The sequence below is a fragment of the Lolium rigidum genome, chromosome 1 (assembly GCF_022539505.1).
Source record: "Lolium rigidum isolate FL_2022 chromosome 1, APGP_CSIRO_Lrig_0.1, whole genome shotgun sequence".
Taxonomy (NCBI): Eukaryota; Viridiplantae; Streptophyta; class Magnoliopsida; order Poales; family Poaceae; genus Lolium; species Lolium rigidum.
In genome coordinates, this window is record NC_061508.1 from 14,238,533 (window position 1) to 14,248,280 (window position 9,748).

The window sequence follows — 9,748 nt, forward strand, 5'->3', positions numbered from 1 at the left end:
TAGGCACCTAGCTAAATAAGACACTAACTGGCTGTGATATGCCTTTTGAAATCACTACTTGGATAGACATCTGCAGATAATCCACAATTGTATAGTGTTCACTGGATGATAAACTACAATCCAAATTCACCACCAAATTCTGAATCCTAGGACACGCGGTGAGCTGCCACGCAGTCATGGATGGTAACCAGCTAGATGCAGAGATGTACGGTGTTCTCGTGCAAATTGAATCAACATATTACAAGGACAAGGATGGAATGCTATGCAAAGACTACAAGGACCCGAGCAATGTACTTGGAAGTTGGAACACGAAGGACATGATCGAGCAGCAGTCAGAAGATCTGGTATACTGACCAGGTGAGCTACATCACCTTGAAACTGACCTTCTTAAGATTTGGATGCTCTGCATACAGGTTCTCTAACTGTACTTTCTACTTATTGATTTATCAATCATTTAGCCGGATTTCCTTGAGGTTCTTGAGAAATTGTAGGCCCGCCATCTCCCTGTAACTGTCAGTCTCTAGCAGCTTGAGCTTAGCCATTGCGTCCTTTTCAAATATTAAGTGGAGCTGGCTTAACCCAGAAAGCTCCAGCACCACAAGGCTCGGGAAAGACGAGCCTAGAAAATGCAGCTGATTCATTACAAGTGACCCTATCCTCAGTCTTAAAACTGCAAGATTTGGTAGATCCCCGAGGGTTTGTATCTCAACATGTTTGCCCAATCCGCTGAACTTTAGGTCCAGCTTTGATAGATTCCATAGGTGATGCATCCAGTGCGGTACTCTGACCAGGAAGCCATCCAACTTGAGGCTCTCAAGGTGTTTTGGTGGCAACAAATCCCCACCTAAACAACCATCTAAGTTGTCTCCATCTGTACGACTGCTAAACGCTTGATACACTTTCAGAGAACAAAGTCGGTTGTGAGCAGCAATGGCAAACCAAAACTTCTCCCTGTTTTCCTTTTTGATACCAGCCACACATAGCTTACGCAGCTGGGTAAGTGAAGTCAGCTCCTTCAGGGCATTTTCCTTCCTCATTGCAACCGCAACAACACCCAGTGTTTGTAGGGACGTCAGTTTTCCAGTCCCTTTTGGAACTTTAAAACCATTTGTATCATTGTGTAAACACACCCAAAGGGCGCGGTGCAGGTTGAGTGTATCGTGCAGGCTCAAACGAAGTTCTGAATGTTGTGCACTCCAAAATGATTCAACCAGAGACCGTAAGAGGGTGGCCTGCCGAAGACACATACGCAAAATCTGGGGTAGCAAAATTGTGCAACCTGTCTGTCGTTCACTGTTCTTGGCCCGTAACAAAGAAAGCCGATGTAACCCATACACTCTTCGGTAATCATCAATAAACATGTCATTCTTCTCTTGTGCTCTCATAAAATCACGAGTTGTGCGAAGGTGTTGTAGCTTGCGAAGCTTGGTGATAGTTGTTGGCAGTTCTGATATATGCGTACCTTTGATATCCAGTGTTTGGAGATGGCTCAAATTTCCAATAGACTTTGGCAGGTACCAGATATAATTACATATTCGTATAGATAGGTATCTAAGGTGATGGAGCTTCCCAATTTTATCAAGATGGCGATTCCCCAACCGCAGTACACCCTCCAAATCGAGCACCCGGAGGAACCTCATCTTTTCAGATATGAAATACGGTCTCCACTCTCCATACATGGTGAGTGATCGCACATGCGATAAGTCCAGCATACTATCAAATACATCTTTATTTCTTCTCCAGTTGCTGCTAATGACAAGATGGCGTGTTGGACCTTGTGTATTGCTCAAGGAACATCCATCCTCAAGTGTGAAAACAAGATTTTCCTCCCTAGCCTTAGGCCTTGTTTGGATATCAAGTTCGTAGAGATCTCATTTTCCGTGAACTCGGTTAACAGAATAACCACCGTAAACCTTGTTTGGCTGGAGCACTAAAAGTGCGGATTAGAAAAACTTAGTTTCCATAAAACTAGGAAAATGAGTTTTGGTGAAAACGACTCTTTGACGTTTTTGTGAAAACGCGATTCTAGATAACTTATTCCAACAACCTTCGTTCGTCCGGCTGATTCCTCGACGAACTCCTGGATGAATGAGGCTTCGCTGGAGTAGGCCTTGCCCACCACCAGCGGTATGCAGCCGCCCTTGCCTTTCTTGACGCCGGCTCGGTGGCCGCCGAGGGCCTGGTACGACGTAGGATCTGAAGACCTTCTTGCATGCGCGGCACTGGTGCCTTCCGTGTCGGCGCGCAGCCGTCGCCTTGCCATAATTGCCTCGCTAGCCACACTGATGTTGTTTTGCTTGGCCCCGAGCTCGCCGTGGATAGCATCCACGAATCCTGAGATAGCATGAGATGAAGACGTGGATAGCATGGCCACGTCCTCCTCCTGGGTTGCGATTGAAGACGCTGCTTGCCGGCAGGGGAATTTGGGAACAAGCGCCGGCGGCTCACAACGAACTTCACACCACCGCGGGAAACTCGCTTTCGCCGTCCTGCACGACCGCCGATAGTGGCAGAGTATGCTGCTGCGGTGGTAACCACCAGCAACGACGGCGCTTACCGCCGCGAGTGCATATGGCCGTCGAGAGCTCGGCTATCATGGAGTCGCCGGAAGGAGAGCTTCGAAGTGGATCCGACTATACATTTAATTAAGGAATCGTATAAACTAGTTTTAGACTTTCGGAATCCAAACAAGTTTTTCCATAAGCTGATTCTTAACTGAATAATCTCTAAAGCTGGTTTTCCTAAAAATTAGCCAAAAACTTGTTTTCTGAAAACTTGCCGCTAATCTCCTATATCCAAACAACCACTTAGAGATGCATATTTCACGGATGACATCATGAAGCTGACAAGAATCAATTGTTCCAGTATGATGGTTTACACCTTCTCCTGGCAGAATCATACTCCTGTCTAAAAGATCATCAAAGTAGCCCTCACCAACTTCTTCTGCTGTCATGACATGCACCTCTTTGCAGTAACCCTCTGCGATCCATCGCCTCACCAAACGTTTGCGATTAATTATGTAGTCTTCTGGGAATATGGACATGTATAAGAAACATGACTTGAGATGGTAAGGTAAGCCATCATAGCTCCTCATAATGACTGTATTTATAGTCCTAAGCTCTGTGTTGATCTCCAACTCAGAACTAATGCAGTAATTCATCTTCCTCCATTCGAAAGCAGTTTTAGGCTTAGTGGCTAGGAATCCACCTATAGTGGATATTGCAAGGGGAAGTCCCTCACACTTCTTTAAGATACGTCTTCCTTGTTCCTCCAAATCAAGGATCCAATCAGCATTTCATGTCTTCTCTTGAAACACCTATAAAATATACAATGTAAAGTTGTTAAGTATGTGGGTTAAAGAATAACTCTTTTGAAAAAAGTACATTATGCACTTTTCAACCTCGCTTGAGTTTGTGGCTTGTAAAAAAGTTATATGCCTAATAAGCTCAATTTTTTTCGGTAAAGAGCATATATTAATATCACGGAGATACCAATTACACCCAACATCTGCAACAACATCATGTCGTAATGGCATAAAAGATGCACACAACAAAAAAAAGAGAGAAGAATTTCAAAAAAAGAAAAGTCCCGCTACAGAGATCGAAAACTTGAAACAACAACACTCGCACCACCACCATAAGCGATGCCTCCAAGAAGGAAACAGTGCACAAACACTATCGTCGCCTGATCATAGATCTTAGGTTTTCACCCTGACAAAAGTCCTCACTCTCAAAACAATGCCTTCAACAAGAACATTGCCAGGCATAACCAATTAAGGCCAGACCTTGGATTTTCACCCTGAAAGATAGAACTCGAACTTCTCCTGTGCATTCATCCCCACATACAAGTCGATGTTTGAAGTCACGAAGCACCAAGCCAATTCCACCTCACCACCAAGATCCGATCACCATTGCTATTACACCGATCTCGGCTTTCATGACCTTCTCCGCCGGCACCATGGAAAGAAAACGAGCTCCATGATATTAACAACCAACGGAGCTTCGAAACGCTCTCTACGAAGCCAAATGGTCAGATAAAAAACATGGGTGCACACGACCCAAAACACCCAATCCAACAATCTTGATCGCATAATGAATTTCGCCGGTACGGCCTTCCGGAACACGACAATCCAGCCAGCCCGGTGGGAAGAAGCTTCCGATCGATCTTCAGTTGGCGCGAGAGGAATTCGAGGACCACCACCATTATTCACAAGACTAGCAGCCCCCTCGCCACCGGTTAACTACCAACCAGATCGGAAGACATGAATAGGGCAGTCCAACACGGCCCGACGGTGTGGCAAGGACCAACATCAGGACCGCACTTGCCCAAACTCACCCGTTCCAGATCTTGGCCGAAAGCCTAGATCGGATCGAGGCGGCGCGGAGCACCACTGCGCAGAGGGCGCTGGCGGCGCACCACCCTTGTCGCCGATCCGATGGAGGCGCTCGGGACCGACCCGTCCACGCCCAGCCGTGCCACCCATGGCCCTTCGCCGCCGCCCACCCTCACCCCTGAACAACGGCCGAGAACCACCTCCCCTGCCCACCGCCGCACCGGACGGATAGGCGCCTCCATGACCGCCAGCGCCGGCGTCAATGGCGGCCAGGAGAGGGAGGAGAGGAGGGGCTCTTAGGGTTGGGGAAGGAGGGATCCTCCGGAGCCGCCAATAAGCTCAATTTATATTTGTTACACTATGCTACTATGTGCTTGTTATTATTATTTTCAGCACTGTTGTAGACGCAGACTAAGACAGTATATTGCATTCTATTCTTTGTAAATACATTTAAATGCAGATGACACCTGTTTACTATGGTTCTCCTATCACATTTCATGTTTTTTCTTCCACAACAGAAGTAGTTGTGTATCTGGTTCGAAGGTAGTCACCACTCAGTGATAGGGTTCTCCAAATCCAACTTGATGCCAAACAGAGCCTAAGTTCACAATCCCAATGCCAATAATGATGAATGATCAGAAATGTGTTGGGGACGTCTTACAGAAACTCTCGATGTATTTTCTGAAGGCAAACACAGCAAAAGGATAGAGTAAAAAAATACTCATGCAAAAGGAAAGAAAAGACACAGATATAAAAAAAAAGTACCTTCTTTTTGAAGAGGTCAAGTGCAGCAGCATCATTCAGACCTTCAAGATGATACATGCCCGTGTCTTCTCCTGAACAATGTTTGGCAACACATATTTCCCTTGTGGTGACTATGACCATTCCGGCATTTTTGAAGCAACTCCTGACCAAATCTCATCCTGCAGTCGTGGATATATCATCAAGAACAATGATGCACTTATAATTTAGAAGGCCACCTAATTCTTTGACCAGCTCTTGAACTCCCATTGTTGCAATGCTCTTCTTTTCTTTTCCAGTTGCTGTTGTTCCAGTAGGATCCTCTCGGGCACCATTCAGTAGTTGCAATGATAAACTTCTGATGAGCGCTTCAGGATCGAATGGACGCAATGCAGTGACCCAAGCACGCTTCCAGCCACCAAGTTGTTGGCTTCGGTAGGAGCTTCGGACAAGAGTGGTCTTCCCAAGACCTCCCATTCCCCACACTGATATCACCTTTGTTTCTTGATTGTTTTCTGGTTCACCAACTAAATTTGTTCTTTTGCAGGGTTCACCAACTAAAGTGATAAGATGATATTGCTCTGTTTCCCGTCCAGTGAGAACTTCCTCGGTGCATTTGTCATGCTTCCATGGAACTTCTTTCCAGGAGATAAGTTATTATTATTAACCGTATCTCCACCGGGACCATTTTCCGGTTGTTCCTCCTCTATTTCACTTGTGTACTTTGCTGGGTTGTTTTCAGTAACGATAACTTTATCCGTGCACGAACTGGTCTCGGCAACACCTGATGCAAGCATGACCTACAGATAAATCAGATATTTGAGCAATTTATGTATGTGATCTACAATTAAATTTAACATGAACTGCAACATTATGTCTTTTTGTTATAGTAAAATGAAATTTAGCATGAACTGCGATTGACATTTTAAGCTTAGGATGAACCAGAGTTTCTGTGCTTTAGTGCTGACCTTCGCTATATCTTATCAGCAACGGCTTTAGACAAATTCTCTATTATCATTTAGCGTCTACTAAGCACCTTTCACCTAAAAATATGGACATATACGAGTGTACACTGATAAAAAGTGTTACCTCCTGGTGGAAGAGATATAGTGCTTGATCTGATGACAGTTGCTTAAGCTCTGTTACTTGTAGCGGTTGTTCTGGGCACAAACTTGCAATTTCTGCATAGCGCGTTGTAAGTATGATTCTACTGCATCTCTTGTTTCTGGGGAAGAAACTCTTGATGCAGTCCAATTCAACGATAGTGGACAAGTCATCAATCACAACCAGGTATCTGTTGCCAGTAACCTATGCATTGAACGCACGAATCAAATCGTTTTGTCCCATGGTCTTCATCCTTATCAGGACATTACACCCTACAGTCGTCCCTTGTTTTTCCTTCTGGATTTCTTCTGGAGAGTTTTCATAGAACTGTCTCACAAGGCTGTGGAGGAAATCCGTCGGGTCGAAAGGATACATCAGCCTGACCCAAGCACGGCATCCAAACTTGTCAAAAACTTGTCTGCTATCATAGACCTTCCTGATCTCCTGAGTCTTGCCAAGATCACCACCGGTTCCCCACACCGCGATCACGCCAAGGTTCTCCTGTTCGCTGGTGACCAGCTGAAGGAGCTCCACATTGGGATTCCCCTCCTCGAGGGCGGCAAGTCTGGCCTCGTTGATGCCAAACATGGCCTGTTCTTCTGCAGCAGCGGCAGCAACGGTCTTCTTGGAGCTAGACGAACCTTCCGTGATGAGGCAGTACCGAAGGTGGCTCACATCCTCAACCTTTGCCCTTAGATCCTTCACTTCCTTGGCGATGCGGCGTCGGTCACATGGGTCATGGGGGATGCAACTCCAGATGGGCTTCTTCTCGGCATGGAGGCCGAAATCCATGAGGCTGTCCTTTTTTCAAGGATACACCCTGGAAGGTGCATCAAGTTTCATAGAAGAAGAGGCCAAGACGGCCGAACAACGCCAACGAAGGCAACCCGATACAAACACGACGCCACACGGATTACAACACAACCCACACCAGCCGAACGACAAACACGCCTTGCATCGTCCAGAGGAGACGAAACACTAAGCTGCGGGCCGCGTCACGACCGAAGAAAGGAACTCCGGGAAGCCAACTCCAACTTCAAGAAGGCACAAGCCAACGCACCGCCCACCCAAAAGTGCCCAGGATGGCAAGTGAACGGCGGGGTTGAACCAGATCGAAGGAGGCGTCGACCACGAAGAAGAGCCGCCGACGGTGTACATAGCGCCCCGGAAGCCCAAGCTCTGAGCGGCGGCCACCACCGACTCCAAATGGCGCACCGAGGACTCCCGAACCATCTAGGCGACGCCTCCAAGAAGGAAAACGACACAGCCGTGCCGCCGCCGCCCGATCCGAAGACCGGATCAAGGTTTGCCCGATGTTCGAGGCGGGGAAGAGCGAGCAACACCATGGCGACGCCTCCAACAAGGTGACGGCGCCCGCGGGCGTCGCCGTCGCCGGCTTACGCGAGGATTTCCCCCCGGTCCTGCCGCCAAACCCAAGCCCATCGAAGAAGCGCCGCAAGGAGCCGCCTTTTGGCCACAACGCCGTCGAGAAGCGACGCTGCCATCGACGGAGAGGGAGGTGCTGACCTCCGTCTCACCACACGAAGAACGGGGACTGGAGGGTGAGGCTCCAGCCCGCCGCCGCCCGGCCGGCCGCCGACACCTCCATGGTGCCCGGCAGCCGACGCCTACGGGCGTCCACGCGCCGGCCTGCAGCCACGGCGGGCCACGAGATCCCGGCCGCCGCCGCGGGGGAGCGCCTCCCTCGCGGGGGAGAGCAGCTCCACCGCCGACCGGAGATGCGCCGAACGCCGGCCTCCTGCAGCACCTCGCCGCCGGAGCGCCGCCGCCGCGTCCCGCACCGCCGCCGCCGGAAGAGGAAGCCGCCACCGCGCGAGGAGAGGCCCCGCCGCCGCCGTCACCGCCCGGGCTTTGCCCGGCGGGACCTCTGGCGGCGGCGGAGGAGGGGGAGCGGGGGGTGGGAGCCTAAGGTTTTCAGGGAGCGGGGGAGCGGGCCGTTAGTCTCTTTTGCTCCCATGAGGCTGTCCTCAACGTCGAAGGCCGGGTCGCGGACCTGCTTCACCCAGGTCATGAGTACCTTGTGCTTGTAGTTGCCAACGATCGGAAACGAGAGAGAAGAAGAGATGAACTCGGGGTAGAGGGAGGCGATGATTTTGGTGCTGCGTGCAAACGTGCAGCTTTTCTGTTTCGTTATTCCTCTTATATCAAAGAGTACACAAAGTCTAACTGAAACCAACTACAAAACGAGGAGAGCGTGGAGTAGTGCATCGTGCCATCCCACGATGCCTCCGCGATCTCTGCAAATCCTCCGTGACCAAGTGTGCCGTGCCATCCCACGACGCGGTCAAGTAGGAGATCTAACTAATCCTAACCGACAGCTAGAACTAACGCCAACGGCCGACGAACGAGGCTCGCACAGCTTGGCTTATTTGCTAAGGACTGATAACTGACGAAACTGAACTAAGGGAGAAGGAAGCAGGATTACAACTTCAATTCACCCCTAATCCTAATCCGACGATTTTACCTCGATTATTCCAAGACGGCTGGCGCATCTCGACGAACTTGGCACGAGGCAGGGCCTTGGTGAGAATATCTCCCAACTGGTCATGGGTCCCAACATGAAGAACATCTACCATTCCCTTCTCCACACATTCACGGATGTAATGATATCGCGTGTCGATGTGCTTTGTGCGGTCGTGGAAGACAGGGTTCTTGCACAATGCAATGGCAGATAGATTATCCACGTAGAGCTTCATCTTGTCGGGCTCCTTTCCCGAGTCTGCTCCCAGCACTCTGCTAAGCCAAACCGCCCGGGTTGCAGCGAGTAGCAGCAGCAATGTACTCGGCCTCACGGGAAGATTGGGCAACGACCTTCTGTTTCTGTGAGCCCCATGTGATGATGCTTGATCCGAGGAAGAAAACGATGCCGCTTGTGCTCTTTCGGTCGTCAATATCACCAGCATGGTCACTGTCACTGTATCCGACAAGGTTTGGAGCTGAGCCTGCACTGTAACGACAGCCATACCTGATGGTTCCCTTGAGGTACCTCAGTATCTGCTTCACCAGCGCCCAGTGATGAACTCCTGGCGCCTCCATGAATCTGCTTGCAAAACCCACAGCAAAACCCAGGTCTGGCCTTGTGTTCACCGGGTAGCGAAGACTTCCGATGATACTGCGGTACTTGGTGGCGTCCACGGCGTCACCCCCATTGTGCTTGCCGATCTTGAGTCGAGTGTCCATGGGCGTGTGACGAGAGGTTGCAGTCCTGCATTCCTGCGGCTTCTAGAACCTTCAGCGCATAGCTTGCTTGGCTCAGCGTGATGTGGCCATCCCGCTGTTCCACCTCGATTCCCAAGTAGTAACTCAGGAGCCCGAGGTCGCTCATGCGGAACATGCCATGCATCTGCTCCTTGAACTTGGCGATTTCTTCCACATCAGAGCCTGTGATGATCAGGTCGTCAACATAGACGCCGATCAGCGAGGAAGTTGTCGCAGCCACCTCGACGGTACAGCGCGTGTTCGAGCGGGCAGCGCTCGAAACCCAGGGACTGGAGGGAGTCGTGGAGCTTGGCGTTCCACGCCCGCGGAGCCTGCCGGAGTCCATACAGA

General features: G+C 49.8%; 1 pseudogene; it reads right to left on the bottom strand.

Annotated features, from left to right (window-relative positions):
- Positions 1 to 446: 446 nt before the first annotated feature.
- Positions 447 to 8,895, bottom strand: LOC124704397 (annotated as a pseudogene).
- Between the last annotated feature and the right edge of the window lie 853 nt (positions 8,896 to 9,748).